We start from the raw sequence: 18,379 nt of genomic DNA, 5'->3' as shown, positions 1-18,379 counted from the left end.
ATTTTCCTGTTTTAAATATCCAGAAACAATTCACAGTGGTTAAGTAACTTACCCTAAGTCATAGAGATAGAAAACAATAGAGGTAGGATTCAAACTAGGTGAGGTTCAAAGTTCAAATTCACTTCCTGAAAAACATGATTAGAACATAAATGGTAGCCAAAACTCCCCAAAATAAACTAAAAGATTAAAAGAAAGAGAGAAAGGAGGGGAGGAGGGCCTTGTGAGCTGCATACCTTAAAAATAATGTTTAGACTTTTCGATTGATCTTAAAAATGACCAAAAGCTAGCTGCCTGAGAGCTCTAAGAATAAAATTATTAACAAACTAAACAAAAAACATTGATTTTTATACTCACTTTGAGATCAACCCAATTGCTTTCCTTGCATAACACTGTACTGCCATTTTATTTCATTTTCTATTATATTTATTAAGGGATATTTTAAAGACAAGTATTTTGCCTAACAGGTTAATGATTTTTTTTTCTTCTAAACAATGACCAAGATGCCAATCCTCCTCCCCTTATTCAATGGACTAATTAGTGTCAGATCATTTTAGGGTCATATTTAATTTTTGTGGTGAAATAGTGATTTCACAAACCCTGTGAAGATGTTACACATCCACTATAACATGCATGCAGGTGGAAAAAATTTTCAACTGATGTAGATTTTGCTTTCTCTATGAGTGTATTCTTCACAATCAATGAGATAGAAAAAGACATAGAGATAAGAGAACTGTTGACTAATATTTTCTTATGAAAATCTGTATCTTGGGCTTCCCTGGTGGCGCAGTGGTTAAGAATCTACCTGCCAATGCAGGAGACATGGGTTCGAACCCTGGTCTGGGAAGATCCCACATGCCGCAAAGCAACTAAGCCCATGCGCCACAACTACTGACCCTGTGCTCTAGAGCCCGCAAGCCACAACTACTGAGACCGTGCGTCGCAACTACTGCAGCCGGTGTGCCCTAGAGCCCGTGCTCTGCAACAAGAGAAGCCACCGCAATGTGAAGCCCGCGCCGCAATGAAGAGTAGCCCCAGCTCCCCACAACTAGACAAAGCCCATGCACAGCAACGAAGAACCAACACCACCAGAAATAAATAAATAAATAAATTACTTAAAAACAATAAAATCTGTATCTTGCATTTTCAATTTTCTAAAAGTTCAAATCCATTGTGGTTGAAAAAAGAAGAGTAATGTCATATGTTTTCTTGTCCTGGGAAAATGGACTGTGCTTGGTTGAGTGTGTTTATTTATTTATTTATTTTATTGCCAAAATTTATTTTTTATTATTTTTATATCTACTAGTACTTATTTGAATTCTACTCACTGTTTTTTTTTTTTTCATCTTTGTTGGAATACAATTGCTTTACAATGGTGTGTTAGTTTCTGGTTTATAACAAAATGAATCAGTTATACATATGTTCCCATATCTCTTCCCTCTTGCCTCTCCCTCCCTCCCACCCTCCTTTTCCGACGCCTCTAGGTGGTCACAAAGCACTGAGCTGATCTCCCTGTGCTATGCGGCTGCTTCCCACTAGCTTCTATTTTACGTTTGGTATATATGTCCATGCCACTCTCTCACTTTGTCACAGCTTACCCTTCTCCCTCTCCATATCCTCAAGGCCATTCTCTAGTAGGTCTGTGTCTTTATTCCCGTCTTACCCCTAAGGTCTTCATGACATTTTTTTTTCTTAGATTCCATATATATGTGTTAGCATACGGTATTTGTCTTTCTCTTTCTGACTTACTGGTTGAGTGTCTTGAACTGCTCAAACTTTAAGGTCCATCACCTCTAATTTGCACCTTACCAAAACCTCAGACAAGAAACAGGAGAAAGGGTAGTGCCATCCATAATTCATTCCCACCACACCTACAAAAATAGTCACAAGGAACTTGTGCAGAATAGCAATTCTTTTGTATTAGGAAGGCAGTTTTCAAAATTAAATGGTATTGGTTCATTTCGTTGTTTAATAAATATCTTGCAAATGCCTATAATAAAGCCAAATACCAAACTGACCATTTAAGTTGCAGGAATTTTTACGGTCTTGATAGTTTACTATTTTCAAGTAACAGTTTACATTTGAGTGCTCACCACAATATATAATACCAATGAGCTCCCGAGCAATCTAAACGTTTATAGAATACACCAAATGCTACTGTCTCATGCCTTGCTTTGCAATCCTGGAGTGCTTTCTCCTAGGGAGATGATGTAAGAAATATAAGCTAGATATCTCTTCTACGGGATCACCAGCCATGTCTCAACTAACTTTTATCAGTGGAGACTCTCAGTACCTACATATTTATTTATTATAAAACTCTTCGGTACTGATCATTAGGTAATTCTGGTAAATGTGGGCACGTAATAATAGTTAAGAATGTCAGCCCCATTTCATTTCAGCTTGATCCACTGCAGAAAAGCACAAATTAGATGAAAGCAATTTCCCCAAGAACAACTCAGTTCCTTGAGATGAGAGATAGATAAACTTGGGCGAACAATGATTTGTCACAATTTATTTTTGAGGGTAGTGGTTTAAAAAAAGTGCTAATGTAATCTTTTCAGAATGAATTCTTTTAAAAATGCATTAATTCTCCAGTGAATATAGCTTATAATTAAAAAGCTAAACATATAATTTTACATTTCTAAATTTTTACATATGACCATATATAATAAATATTGAAATCTTAAAATCTTCATTATCTTTAAAATTTGATGGCCTTTAAATCTGAATTTGGATTTGGTGAGTCTGACGGATTATTCTTAGTGACTCTATTGGGTACCACCAATTCAGATTCGACATTATTTCTGCAAGTGTCAGAAGCATTAAGTTGTGTGAGTGGATAGAGGGTATTAGCATCCTGGTGGTCTTTCACTACCCTGAGATGACCAGAGAACCTGAGTGTGAAAGAGCATGGAGAGGAGTGTAAGGAATGGCCTAAAGGTATCACTGGCTTCTCTCTATACTCAGACTCCGCAGTGCACAACAGAGGGAACAAAGCGGGTCGTGTTGCTGCCACTGTTGCAATGACCAAGCATCCTCAGTCTCACAGCCATTGCAGTCCATTGTTTAAGATGTGAGCTTGTTGGTGCTTATTCGGCAAAAGTCAGAATGCTTATTTGTTTTATGTCTGTTTTTTAATGAGGGTTTGATGAGACAGCAATAAAGACAAAAGTAAATAGGAGAAATGTTTATTAATAGGTCCCTCCATCCCTATCAACCAAAGAAAAGGCATACCTTAAAATATTGTTGTGAAATGTCGAGGGTGTGTCTGTCTGTGTTCTTGCAACCCTTCACCTTTAAGTAGCTTTGCAAAACTATGTTATAAACATGTTGCTTCATCCTTGCCCTTTTAGCCTGTTAATGTCTAATTTAAGTAAAGCAGGATGCAATCCCCAGCAAGTTATCTGTTTCTCCTTTCTTGAACCATGCAAATCAAAACAGTCTTCTTCTATGGAGGGTAGTGAAAAGTTGTGCCAATTGTGTTCATACTTCAGCTATCCCAACATTCTTTAGTTTAGCTTAAATGAGACATTCTCATCTTTGGGCTTTAATTATTCTGTTTAAAAATAAATTTTAAAAGATACTCTAAAGAGAAACTAAGAAAAAATACAACCAAATAAAAGATTTACCATAATGCAGGTACATAAATATGAACTAAAAATACTTTTAAATTAAAAATTAATCTTTTTTATTTAAAAAATTAATCTAATTAAAATTACAGATTAGGCTGGAGAGAATTGATTCATTGCTGAAGCTTAAAAAAAAACTAGCTATAAATGTTATTAGTTTTCTACACTGTTGTTACAAGACTTGACTGACATCCGTGATGTACTCTGTAATATTTTTGAAATGATGAAATGTGTGATCCAGAGACTTGAAATATTTCAATACTTGTGTATAGGAATTTTCTTCCATGAACTAGAAATGAAAAAAGTGAGAATGTTTCCTTGCTCAAATCACATGAAGTGGATTCCCTTATATTACTTGCATTCATTTTTAAGATAGTCATAAATGGTTACATAAAATACAGGAATATTATCTGTTGAAGAAGTTGATGGTTTTTATAGTCAATGTATGTATTCAAATTATAAATGTTTCTGCATAATCTCTGACCCAAAAATACCATTCCATGCCACTCCAAGAATTCTTCCATCAAAAGTAAAGGCTCCAGTACATAAACACATGAACCTCTATGTCCATTACCACATTTCTTGAAATCATAAAGCTGTTTGGAACTTAATAAATGTTTATCAATGGGTTTTGACTGAATGAAATTATGGCTCACTCATAGTACACATTACTGGGCATCTACTAAAGGCAATATGGTAGTGATATATGCTAGATATCATTAATATAATAGAAACACAATGTACTAAAAGTGTTTTGCAACTAAAAATCACTATACATTGTATGGCTTTAAAAAGGAATGAAATGCTGCTACGTGCTATAACATGCATAAACTTTGAAAACATTATGTTAAGTGAAAGAAGCCAGACACAAAAGGACAACTATTGTATGATTCCACTTATATGAGGTAGTTAGAATAGGCAAATTATAAACCCAGAAAATAGAATAGAGTTAACCAGAGGCTAAGGGGAGGGGAGAAATAAGGGGTTATTGTTTAGTGCGTACAGTTTCTGTTTGGGATAATAAGAAAGGTCTTAAAATGGATAATGGTAATGGTTGCTCAACATTGTGAATGTACTTAATACCAATAAATGATACACTTAAAAATGGTTAAAATGGTAAATTTTACATTATGGGACATTTTACCAAAATAAAAAATAAAAATATACTATAAAATAAAGTCAAAATTTACCTCCTACTAGGCATACTATGAAGTTTGCATAAAATTGCACTTAGTTTAGGAGCTTATATGGTTATTATCATATCTGGGGACATGTAAAGAAAGCAACAGCTTAAGTAGTCCTCTTGAGTTCTTTCTCTCCATCTTTCCAACCCAGTTTCTTCCAGATTAATGGTTTTGTCATGCCTCTCTTTGAATATTAGCATCAGTAGGAATGCTAGCTAGTACTGGTTTCCTTAAGTATCAGCTAAAAATTTTAATGTATTTTTATGCTGGTAATTGTTTTAGAACCTGGGAGGGATGTCATTGTTTTCTTAACTTGGCAAAAGCAAATATATTACTGTAGACAGCATTACTAGAAAGAAATACTAACTTTGAAGTAGACATATGTCCATCCTAAGAAAACTGAATATATTTCGAAGCAGACCACACCACTCAACTGCTGGCAATGTTCTTCCACATACTTGGCAGTATACTACTCTAAGTCTGAGAACTGTTTCTTTTTTGTAAAAATGATTTTGATTGGAAAACGCTGAATAAATCCTTTGGAATGTGTAACGTTTAGAGCTCCTTCTGGGATTACTTTTCCATGAATCAAGGTTCTTTGATTCACTATCCTCCTTGGCACTTGCTTCCTAGTCATCTCAGCAGCCTTTGTGCCAGTGCTAAGGAAGAGCTCCCATTTTAGGTCCTAAAGCAGGGAGAACAATAAAAGGAGAACCTCATTTCAAGTACCAGAAATGTCTGGGCTATAAAGAACACACATATTGTCAAGGTAAGCCCAGGGTGGGGTGACATCACCAAGGTCATTCCTGGCTCCGCGTCCCCCCTACCCCAGGAGGAACAACTAACAATTATTTGGAAACAGGACACTAGTTGAGAGAATCCTAGAACATGGAGGTGAGGCTGAAGCACCCCCGTGCACCACAGAGACCAAGACAGACTGCATTCGAAGGGTGAGAGAAGGAGCTACGCGTTGACCACGCTGCCCCTCCCCCAGGCCAGTGGAGCACCATGGGTGAGGCCTCCCGTGAACCTCTGGTTCCTCCAGTAGGAGAAGAGAACTGGGGGACGGCAAGCTCCACCACTAGCATCGGGGCTGCTTTGTGGGAGCCGCTGCTCTAACCTGCTCCACGGGGACTGCAGGGGAGTCTGCAGGGCTTGACCACTACAAGTCGGGCTGTGATGAAGGGGGAAGGGGCATGCAGCAGCCAGCACGTGGATTGTGACCGATGGAATTCATACCTGCAGTGCCCAAGTAGGGATCACAACGGGCATCTTTGCTTATCCACAGAGCCAGGTTGGCGGGGCACTACAACCAGGGAACTCAGGCTACAGATCCACCTGATATGCATCTGGCCCTTGAACCTGGTTTGCCCATAGCCAGGGAAAGAGCAGAGTCACAGCCCACCCACTGTGGACAGTGTCTTCTGGCCATCTGACCAAAAGGGCTGGCAATAAATCCTGGAAGCTATTTGGCCCAGTCGTGCTCCAGCCAAGAGGCAGGCAGCCAGAGCTCATCACTGGCTCTGGTACAAAGCAGAGCCAGTATCAGGTGTGGAGGGATCCGGTACCATGCACAGGCACGGAGATTAATTCATATCCAAGGCTGAGAGGAGCTCCCAGCTCCTCCCAACTGGGGAGCCTGTTTGAGAAATTAAGAGTAGCCTAGAGCGGCCCCTCCTCATCCCACCCAGGCAAAGGAACTGGGACTAGCCCCATCCCATCTGCTGTGGAGAGTGTCTTCCTGGCCCATCTGACTAGAAGGATTGGTGACAACTCCTAGAAACTGTGCGGCCCAGCAGTGCTCAAGCCTAGAGAAGGGTAGGCAGAGCTGACAGTCTGCAAAGCCAAGCCAGTGGCCTTGTTCAGCCACAGAACGTGGAGTGTGGATCAGCTTGAGTTAAGACAACAAAGAGCTTTACTGGCTTTAGAGCTGCTTCTCCTGCTGCACCCAGGCAGGAAATCTAATTCATAGCCCTACTCATCACTGAATACAGCCTTCAGCATGTCCAACTGGGGAACCTAACCAGAGAACATGGGAAGCTGTACAGCCCATTAAACAGCCCTAGATACAGTGGCACTTGAACAGACAGCACAGCCTGTGGCCTCCCCCATCTGCAGGGCAAAACCAGTGCCCTCACCTGACCAGGGAATTAAGTGCACACTCTGGCCTGATTTGGGTTCCCAAACAATGAACTATACAGGCTCTGGGTCCTGTCCAGAGCCAGGTCCTATACAAGCTCTGATTCTCTGCCAGGAAACTACTTCATAGCCCCATCTACTACTACTACTGAATATAATACCCAGTAAAGTCTGGAGGAAGAGCCCAATTACTCAGATATGCAGATACCAAAGTAAGGAATCAAGGATCACAAAAATTAGGCAAATATGACACCACCAAAGGAAACTAATAAAACTCCAATAACTGACCTTAAAAAAATAAAGATCTGGGCTTCCCTGGTGGCGCAGTGGTTGAGAGTCTGCTTGCCGATGCAGGGGACGCGGGTTCGTGCCCCGGTCCGGGAGGATCCCACATGCCACAGAGCGGGCTGGACCCGTGAGCCATGGCCGCTGAGCCTGCACGTCCGGAGCCTGTGCTCCGCAACGGGAGAGGCCACAACAGTGAGAGGCCCACACACCGCAAAAAAAAAAAAAAAAAAAAAAAAGAGTATCTATGAACTGTCAAAGAATTCAGAATAATCCTCCTAAGGAAGTTTAGTGAACTACAAGAAAGCACAGACAGCTAAGTGAAATTAGGAAAACAATGCATGAACAAGACAAGAAGTTTGACAAGGAAATAGCAACATCAAAAAAACAGGAGCACTAGATTTTAAAAATACAATAACTGAACTGAAGAATTCAATAAAAAGTTTCAAAGGTAGATTCGACCATGCAGAAGAAAGAATCAGCAAACTGGAGGATAGAACTTTAGAAATTACCCAGTGAAAGGAACAAAAAGGAAAAGAATAAAAAGAGTGAAGAAAGCCTATGGAAATTATGGGACACAACAAAGTAAACAATGTTCATGTTATGGGAATTCCAGAAAAAGAAAAGAGAGAGAGAAAGGGAAAAAAAGTATATTTAAAGCAATAATGGATGAAACCTTCCCAAACCTAGGATGAGAAATGGACATCCATATCCATGAAGCCCAAACAAGCCCAAACAGGTTGAACTCAAATAGGGCTACTCTGAGACACATTGCAATTAAATCAACAAAAGTCAAAAACAAAGAAAGAATTTTAAGACCAGCAAGAGAAAAGAGAGAAGTTACATACGACGGAACCCTGGGATAATTGGATATTCACATGTAAAAGAATGAAATTGGACCAATATCTTATACCACTCACAAAACTAACTTGAATTGGATTAAAGACTCAAATGTAAGACCTGAAACTATGCAACTGCCAGAAGAAAACATAGGAATAAAGCTCATTACATGGGTTTGGTAATGACTTTTTGGATATGACACTGAAAACACAAACGACAAAATAAAAAATAAACAAATGGAACTACATCAAACTAAAAAGCTTCTGCACAGCAAACAAAAACAAAAACAAATCAACAAACTGATTGAAAAGACAACCTATAGAATGGGAAAAACGTATTTGTAAACCATATATCTGATAATGGTTAATATCCAAAATAAATTAAAAATTCATACAAATCAATAGCAAAAAAAAAAAAAAATTACCCAATTAAAAAAATGAGCAAAGGACCCGAATAGACATTCCTCCAAAGAAGACACACGAAAAGCCAACAGGTACATGAAAAGATGCTCAATACCACTAGTCATTAGGGAAATGCACATTAAAACCACATTGAGATATTACCTCACACCTGTTAGAACAGTCATCCTCAAAAATGTCAAGAGATAACAAATGCTCGTGAGGATGTGGAGAAAAGGGAACCCTTGTGCTGTTGGTGGGATTGTAAATTGGGAAAGCCAGTATGGAAAACAGTATGGAGGAGCCTCAAAAATTAACACTAGAACTACATATATCTAGCAACTCCACTTCTAGGAATATATCCAAAGAAAATGAAAACACTAACTCAAAAAGATATCTGCACCCCCATGTTCATAGCAGCATTATTTATAATAGCCAAGACATGGAAACAATCTAAGTGCCCATTGATGGACAAATGGGTAAAGAGGTTGTTTTATATATTTATAGGTATATACATATTATAGGTATACACACACACACACACTGAAATATTATTCATCTGTAAGAAAACAAAGAAATGCTACCAGTTGAGACAACAGAAATGGACCTTGAAGGCTTTATGCTAAGTTAAATAAGTCAGAGAAAGAAAGGCAAACACTATATGATCTCACTTATGAGTGGAACCTAAAAAAAAAGAAAACAATCATAGAAAAAGAGATCAGACCTGTGGTTACAGGAGACAGAGGGTCAGGGGAGGGGAAGTTGGAGGAAGACGGTCAAAGGTACAAGCTTCCAATTGTAAGATAAATACATACTATGGACATAATGTACAACATGATGACTATAGCTAACACTGACGTGTGATATATAGAAAAATCGTTAAGAATAAATTCTAAGCATTCTCTTCACAGAAAAGTATTATTTGATCTCATTTATATAAATGTGTGTGTTTGTGTGAGAGAGGACAGAATACAAAAATGCAAAAAGAAAAGTTGTAAAGTACGAAGCTGCTTAGGTTTATACCTCAACTATAACAGATAATAATTTGTTTAATTTTAATAGGTACAAAAATAAATGTTAAGCATAGAACAAGCAAAAAGAAAAACTGAGCCCAGCGTAGATGTCCTTAAAGCATTTGCAAAGGAGGGCTTTATTAGGTCCGCAAACACCTGCAATTACAGGCAAAATTCTGTGTGTGTGTGTTGTGTATGTACTTGGGGAGTGGATGCATAGCCTTTATTGAATTATTAAAGGGGATGTTAAGACCCAAAAGTTTAAAAAGCACTGGAAAGCCTGATCACAAAACCATTTTAAACTACTCTGATTATGCTTTATAGTTTTCCTTCACTCGTTAACACTTCAAAGAACAGCATGTGAATGTGGAAAGAATCTCTGCCATTTAGGTAAGATCTCTGAGTCTCAGCGTAAAATTAGCATACAGTAGCAGGATGAAACTATACACCATAGATGAAAGTACCTAGCAGAGCGCTTTAAGACTAGTACTTACTTATGCAAGACATCTTCCCCTGCTTACTTGTTTTCAGTAGAATGAAAGCATACTGAAAGCTGGTACAATGTCTTCTTTGAAGTTTTCTTTTGTAATGCTTACTATGCTTTTTGATACGGATGAGCCAATATCCACTTAAGGGCATGTAAGCTCACAATAACTTTTGTTGAATATAACTGTTTGAATGTACTTTCACTATATTATTATATAGGGATTTTAAACTAAAATGTACTTGCACACATTATTTAGAGCCTAACTTGGATATCAGAGTAGGTGGATATACACCCCTGGAAAATAATAGCTAATTTCTTCACTAACATCAAACTGCTGAACATCTACTTTGCATATACATAGCTAGGCACTGTATTATGAGTTGCAGGTAATAAAAAGTCGTTAGTCAAAGACTCTGCTCTCTAGGGTTATTTTACAACAGCAAATCATGTTCAAACTAAAGGATAGACCAAAATAGGAAGTGCCATAGGAATTTAGACAAGGGAGAAACACATCTGAAATGAGAAGGAAGGTGGGTATGGGGAAGGGTTCATGGAAGAGGCAGTGTATGCTGTGAGCAAGGTTTCAACGTGTAGCAGGGTGAGTGAAAGGAACAAATGAAGACATATAGTCGTGATATCATGAGGCACAAACTAGAAATAAACAGCACTTGTTTTAGGCTGGTCATGAGGTAATTTAAGGGGATTAGTGAGAAACTAGATAAAGAGATATCTCTTTATATATTACTTATTAACAATACTTTTGAACACAAGTATTTAATTTTAAAAAAAAGGACAATATAGGGATAGGAGATTAGGAGGTACAAACTATTATTATAAAATGAGCTATAAGGATATATTGCATAGCACAGAAAATATAGCCAATATTTTAGAATAACTATAAATGGAGTATAACCTTTGAACATTGTGAGTCACTATATTTTACACCTGTAACTTATATAATATTACACATCAACTCTACTTCAATTAAAAATGCTATTTTAGTGAATAAAACACTAAGCAGTAAAATTTTTAAAAAAGAACTTAGAAGAGAACTTAAAAATAAAGACATAAAGAGCAGGTTGAAACAGCGCAGAAATCTGGCAATTAAGAGGCCATTGATAACTTTCAAAATAGCACTTTTTCTACCCATTCTCAGTGGAGGCAAAGCCTTATTAATCCTACTATCTCTTTTTCTGTTTTTCAAAATCTCAGGATAAGTCTATTTCAATTGTAGCTAATGGCAGTAATGCAGCACCAGAAAATGCCTTTTGTAAGGAGAAGCAACTTTGAATCCTAAATCGGTACTCAAGTCTTAAATTACTGATAACACTGACCACCCACCAGACTAAATGGTTTTTTTTTACGTGATTGGAAAGCAACAGATTGATTTCAATTCTATCTTGTCAAATCTACAAAAAAGTTCCCACAGTTCATTTAGCAACTAATAGCGTACATCCTTCTATTTGGTATTACTCCTCCTCCTTAACACCGGGCAATTAATTTTGCCTTTCTCTGGGAAACGTTTTTAACAAAGGAAATAGAGTCATAAATCAGTTTCGGATAGGAAATCATACAACTATTTCTACCTAGGGCTTTGAATTTAGAAACTTTCCTCAGAAATTGTTGAAATATAACAAAGTCCAAACTCAGAAATAACTTAAATTTACTTATCTTAGTTGCACTAAAATAACAAATTCTATTTTCTATCTTGTTTTCTTTCTTCCCCAGAAGGCTTCTCCAACCCTAATCCATAACTTAATGCATTCATCTCACCTATAAAATCACTGGCAGGTATGATGCCGGCTTTGGCGGCTCAAGTCCCCTAATCCTGACCCATTTCTTGCCAAAGAATTCAGTTTCTTCAGAAACCAAGTAACAGACATTTCAATTTCTAACCATCATTAGCATATTTTCATGTACTAATACTCAACATAAAAACACCTTTTAAAATTACAGAAATTTTTACTGTACTTAAGATCAATTGCACTAACCTGTATTTCATAAACCTTGGGCTACTTTCTTAAAAATGAATTATTATTTTAATGTTTTTCACTTATTATTCAGAATAATTATTCATATAATTAAATATTTTACAATTAGGTAAGAAAGGTGGAAAATAGTTTTGCTATTCTTGTTCTTTGTTCTCTCTTCTACTTGGTGTGCCTGAGTCAAAATTTTAGAATATTGAAAATTTAATCTTTCAAACCCAAACCACATTTAAAGATAATAATAACAACCAGCCAAAACAAATTCCGTCCAGAGCTTTGCATGGTCCGGGGAACAGTTCTCTGAGTGGGCCATTTGGAGTGGGATTTGCCCACCTGCCTCCACTCCTTCTGCCTCATATACTGAAGATAGAGACAAAGAAACCAACTCAAGTCTTTCCAAAGTGTATTTATAAATAGAGAATTTGTAATCAGAAAAACAATAACGATATATAATAGAAGTAACATGATTTTTCAGAACCAGTATCTTGTTCTAAAGCAATATTTAAAAAAGAAGGTAAGGGGCTTCCCTGGTGGCGCAGTGGTTGAGAGTCCGCCTGCCGATGCAGGGCATACGGGTTCGTGCCCCAGTCCGGGGAAGTCCCACATGCCGCGGAGCGACTGGGCCCGTGAGCCATGGCCGCTGAGCCTGCGCGTCCGGAGCCTGTGCTCCGCAACGGGAGAGGCCACGACAGGGAGAGGCCCGCATACCGCAAAAAAAAAAAAAAAAAAAAAAAAAAAACCTAAGAAGGTTAGCTATAAACCCTGGCCCTCTTTTTTTATTGATCTCCTATTTTAATTTGTTAAAATAAAATCCATGGCCTTTTGAGTCAAACTGTCTCTTTAATTTCAGATTTAAAGATAACAAGCCTCTTTTTAAATGGAATATTGGCACACAGACACCACACAGTCTGGCTTATTACAACTGTTCTCTGTTGGTGAAGTGGCACATTTGCAATCCCCACCATAGCAATCTTCACCATTTCACAGAATATCATTCAATTGTACATCCCTAGGTGAGCAACAAGAATGGGCACTTGAGCTCAGGAGCAAAGCGTTTGTGGGGAAATCCTAGGTCAGAACCCCTAAAAGGGGAGACTAACTTGAGGATGCCCAAATAACCTGAGGTTTACCTTGGCCACCTCCCCTGGCTTTCTGACTGCCTGGGGGAAAAGTCTCTCTGGAAACTCTTTTGAGGTTATTGGGGGAATCCTAGGACAAACACACTGCTTGCTTTTGCAGGAGGACTTGCCCCATACCCTACCCAGCTAGGTGTCTCACAACCTAGCTGGACTAAAAAACCTTCAAGAAAAACGGGATAGACTGACATTTGCATTTCTACTTCCACCTATTCTTATGCACAAAATATGTAGGTAGAGCCCTCTTTCTCACACCCCAATAGATTCTGCTGTCCTTGAAACCCATCTGGTAGCTGCAGTGACTACAATGAAGGGAGTTATCGGAAACCATATTGGTACTGGGCTTAAAGGATTTTTCATGCCATGCATTTTGGGGAAGGACACAGATAACAGTCCAAACGTGGTATAAGGCAATGCCCTTTCTGGGTCCTTGAAAAATCAGTCACGGAACACAGGTAGTGGACAGGAGCTGACAAGAGCTGGTTTGTTAATGAGCACAGCATCCCCGGCGGGGGGGGGGGGAATCAATGAAATGATTGACAAGAGAAGATGGTAAATGAAGGGAGAAGTGGGGACAAGTGCTGCTCAACCCAAGCTGAACTCCAGGAGGTAAATTTCTCCTCTAATTTGAGATTCTTTCTAAAGGTTCAGTATTGAAGTGGATGTTTGACGTTGAAATGTGCAGACCCATTCTGATAACTGGAAAGGGAGGAGGCTGAGGAACGCAAAAGGAGAAGGAAGATTTCCGATTACTTCCCCAGGCTGCTGACAAGAACCTGCTGCTCGCAAACCACAAATTAACCAAGCGAAGGTTGAAGGTAGCAACGTAAAAGTGCAACTCAAATTATTTTACATTCGGAATCCTCTTCAATATCTAAGCGAGTGTAGCACAGCAATGGTTGATTATCTTAAGATTACAGAGGCTGACCGCCTTCTTTGTTTGCCCAGTAACACCGCTCCTCCAATAATCTCAAGCACTTGGCTGATTAACATTTCAATTTCAGTTGTTGCTCCTTTTCCCATTGCAGAAGGCGGCAGGGATATTCCCCTTCTTCCCTCTGTATTACAAACCCCATTACTAACCAAGCAGAAAGCACCGCGCAGTGTGGCCGAGGCTAATAATAGCCGGGCTGCTTACCTTCTCCGGAGGGATCGAATCAGCGCATGTCCCCGGCGCCGGCTGCCCGGGGGCCGCAGTGCCGCCGCGCCGCGTCTGTGTGTGGTCAGCTCGGCCGGCCCCCACCCCACCTGCCAGCTGCAGCACCTGCTCCCGGCGCCGAGCTCCGGCCGCCGGAAGTCATCCCCCGCCCCTGGCCGGATCGCCACATTCCGCGCCAGCCGCGGGGGGAGAGGGGCCTCTCCCGGCACCGGCTCCTGCAAACTGCGCTCAACGATCGCTACCCTTCCCGGTTGTAGGGTTATTTTCTAGGAATGCTTTTACAGAAGAAGCGTCGCCGGCTGGTGGACCGAGAGAGAAGAGCCAGAGTGACTTTCCCTGCAGAGCGCCTTTCCTCTGAGCGCTCCCCTGTCACTCCCGCGGCATGGACGGCTCCATTCCGCTGTGTGGGTTTTCCACCCTCTTCATCTTCCTTATCTGTATTGTTCATTTCGCTGAATTTCAGAGTGGGATTAGCTCTTAAGATATTCAAACACTCCGAAAATATTTTAAATTGGCGACTAGTTTTTCTAAGCCCCTTGTAGCGAGCTCCACTTCCCCCCCCCACACACACACAGTTACTCGCACGTACACACCCAGCCAAACCGCTCACAATTAGGAAAGCTGGGACCTCTCGCCCTCTTGCTTACGTAATGGAACAGGAAACTCCCAAAGGAGTGGGGAAGTAGGACCGGCTAGCGAAAGCACTCGAGGAAAGAGAGAGGGGTCGCCCCAAGATTTTGTTGCTGTTTAGTGGGGTCCTTAGTGGACAGATGTTCCCCCTCTAACCCCCTGGCCTCGCCCCAAGTGGAATGGCTGGTCTGGTGACAGCTGTAACATTTGAAAACAAAGAAGCTGAAGCCACATTAACAGATGGCTGCATCTCTTTCTTTCCTGAAGGATTGATCAGAATTGGCTTTAAGAATCATATTAGCATATACGTATATAACAAGCCCTTTCCTTCTCTCTTTAAATTGGCACCAGCTATTAACAGGTTTCTCTCTCTCTCTCATCTTCCTCCCTCCCTCCTTCCCTCCCTCCCTCTCCTAAGCTGACCAGATCATCAGTTTCCGGATTTAAGGGGGAAAAAAGGCCAAGGATGTGCTCTCTTTACAGCTGAACCAGGGTTTATTTTCCCAGTGTTGAGCCATTCCCAAGTAGAGAGGCTCTTTGACACTAGGGTTCTCTGTGAGTGAACTTCTCACATTCAGCTTGCTTTTGGAATTGCCCATCACTAGTTCCAGGCCAGTTTTATCCTTGGATTTGTCCAGCAATCTAAACAGTATAATTGCACAAGGCCAAGGCAGTACTTTTACTCTAGGAAGCCTTCCCAACTCTCTGTTTAGCAGTTCCAAAATTAGGAGGTAGTGTAGCAAACAGTTTCAACAAGGCTCAGTAAGAATTCTTGACCCTAGAATGCGGGCTTTTTAAAAACTGGAACAACCTAATTCATCTCTCTGTGTTTCACTTTCATAAAATTAGACCTCACCAAAGAGCAGGGGATTCTTAATATGTATCAAAGTGTATGTGGAATCTGGATGGGAATATTACATCTTTAATTTCACTAACCTCTAACTGCAATTTAGTATTTAGCATGTCCTTTAAATCTAAATGCAGACAACAAACCACAATAATATTAGGAGTACCTGTGCCTATATCCCCAGCAGATATCACAGACAATTTCCTAAGGCAGTTTTATAGATATCTCAAAGTATCACTATTCTGATGTCACAATCAAATCATCATTACCTTTTTTGTTTTATCTAACAGACTATATCTATTTTAGAATGGTTTTAGATATACAGAAAAATTAAGGGGATAATACAGAGTTCTTATATATCTCATTCCCAATTTCCTCTATTATTGACACCGTACACTAGTGTGGTACCTTTTTTACAATTAATGAGCCAATATTAATAAAATAATATTAACCAGAGTCTGTACTTTATTCAGATTTCCTTGGCTTTTGCCTAGTGTCCTTAATTCCATTTCAGGCTTCCATCCAGGACACCACATTACATTTAGTTATCAAGCCCCCTTAGGCTCCTCTGGGCTGTGGTAGTTTCTCAGGCTTTTCTTGTTTTTGATAACCTTGACAGTTTTTTATTTATTTATTTATTTATTTATTTATTTTTGGCTGTGTTGGGTGTTCGTTGCTGCGCGCGGGCTTTCTCTAGTTGCAGAGAGCGGGGGTTACTCTTTGTTGCAGTGCGCCGGCCTCTGATTGAAGTGGCCTCTCTCGTTGTGGAGCACGGGCTGTAGGCGCCTGGGCCTCCGTAGTTGCAGCACATGGGCTCAGTAGTTGTGGCTCACGGGCTTAGTTGTTCCCTGGCATGTGGGATCTTCCCAGGCCAGTGCTCGAACCCGTGTCCCCTGCATTGGCAGGTGGACTCTCAACCACTGCGCCACCAGGGAAGCCCCAACCTTGACGGTTTTGAGGAGCAGTGATCAAGTGTTTTGTAGCATACCTCACTAATGTAAACTGTCCAATGCTTTTCTCATGGTAAGGCTGGGATTATGGTTTATTGGGAGGACAACCAGATAAAGTACCTTTTTTATAACATCTTATCAAGGGTACATGCTATGCACGTGATTTGACTGTTGATGTTGACCTTGATAACCTGGCTGAGGTCGTGTCTCAGATTTCCCCACTGGAAAGTCACTCCTCCACCCCTTCCACACTACACTTGTTGGAAGGAAGTCACTATGTGAAGCACAAACCCAAAGAGTGGAGAGTTATGATCCACCTCCTTGAGGACAGAGTATGTACATAAAATATTTGGAATTCTTCCACACAGAGTTGTCTATTTCCCCCCAAATATTAATTTATTCAATTATTGATATTTATTTATATCAGTATAGACTCGTGGATATCTATTTTATCCTTTGGGTTATAATCCAATACTATTTTATTTTGTTGTTTGAATTGTTCCAGCTTTGGCCATTGGGAGCTTTTGCTTTTGGCGCCTGTGCTCCTTTGACATACTCCCTTTGGGGTGTGTGAGTTTGTGTGTGTCTGTGTATCTGTGTGTATATGTGTTTAGCATGCATGTTTGTGTGTGTGTTTAACACTTCCTGACTTTCTGGTACCACAAGGTGCTCCAGGCTCATTTTGTGTATTTCCTGCCCCAGTCCTAGAATCAGTCATTTCTCTGAGGAGCCCTGGTTCCTTCTATTGGAGAGTAGTAACAGAAACCAAGAGCTGGGCTCTAGATGTGCTGTTGCTAATGGGGTATTATTTGATTAGGCTCTCTTAACTGAGAGAACAAAGAAATAGATACGTATAGTAACCCATGTATATACACATATCAGTAAACATTTCTATATATAACTATCTATATCTATATTGAGCTGAGTGTATACTGATGTCTGCAACTATAATCCATTAATGCTGAGATTAGTTTAGCTTTCTCCTCGTTTATCTGTAAATTCATACTTCAATATTGAGAAATGTGGCTACCACCATCCACCATCTATTTATTTAATTGTTCAATTTCAGTACACATGTATCAGAATTGTTAACCCATCATCCCAACATCACTATTTTTAAGTATAGTAGTTAGTAGAGTCTCTGTTATAGCTTGCTATTTAATGAGTTTAAATACCCATTCGTTTCTATATCACAAATTTGCTTTTTAAAATATTCTAATGACTGCATTTAAAACATAGTAACTAGTTTCTTTTGAGATTCTATGTATTATATTTTATGAATTTAAAAGTGTTATTTTAAGACTATTTAAATGGGCTACTCCATATTGTCAAAGGATCCACAGTAAAAAGAAGGTGAGGATCTCAACCTCACAAAGATTATTGTCAGTTTATAAGGAGATGATGTGAAATTGTCTGGTGCAAATGTTGGGAGCTCATGCTTGATAGGTGTTAGCTTTGTCCACTTGGGCAGGCTTCTTTCTCCTTTAAAGTTCTAAATACCTTGGAAGAGAGAACATGCTAAACCTTATGGTTAATAATTTATAATGTAGTGGAAGGATTTGCTAGGTATCAGTGTTGGAGGTAAAGGTCCATATAAGGTTGACAGAGGATGAGAAGAAGACAAGGATGACCCTGAAGGTCAGGGGTTTTGTAGTTGAACAGACTGGGGATTGGATCCTTCCATTCACAGCCTGACT

The 18,379-nt window shown here is 39.7% G+C and overlaps 1 pseudogene across 1 annotated transcript in view; it reads right to left on the bottom strand.

Moving 5' to 3' along the window:
- Positions 1-18,379, bottom strand: part of LOC309808828 (centrosomal protein of 78 kDa-like) — a 1,511,271-nt pseudogene that overhangs the window by 143,561 nt on the left and 1,349,331 nt on the right. The window lies entirely within an intron of this gene.

Source organism: Mesoplodon mirus, assembly GCF_964341445.2.
Source record: "Mesoplodon mirus genome assembly, chromosome: 7".
NCBI classification, from domain to species: Eukaryota; Metazoa; Chordata; class Mammalia; order Artiodactyla; family Ziphiidae; genus Mesoplodon; species Mesoplodon mirus.
Note: the sequence above shows the minus strand (reverse complement) of the source record. Positions and strands in the feature narration are given on the sequence as shown.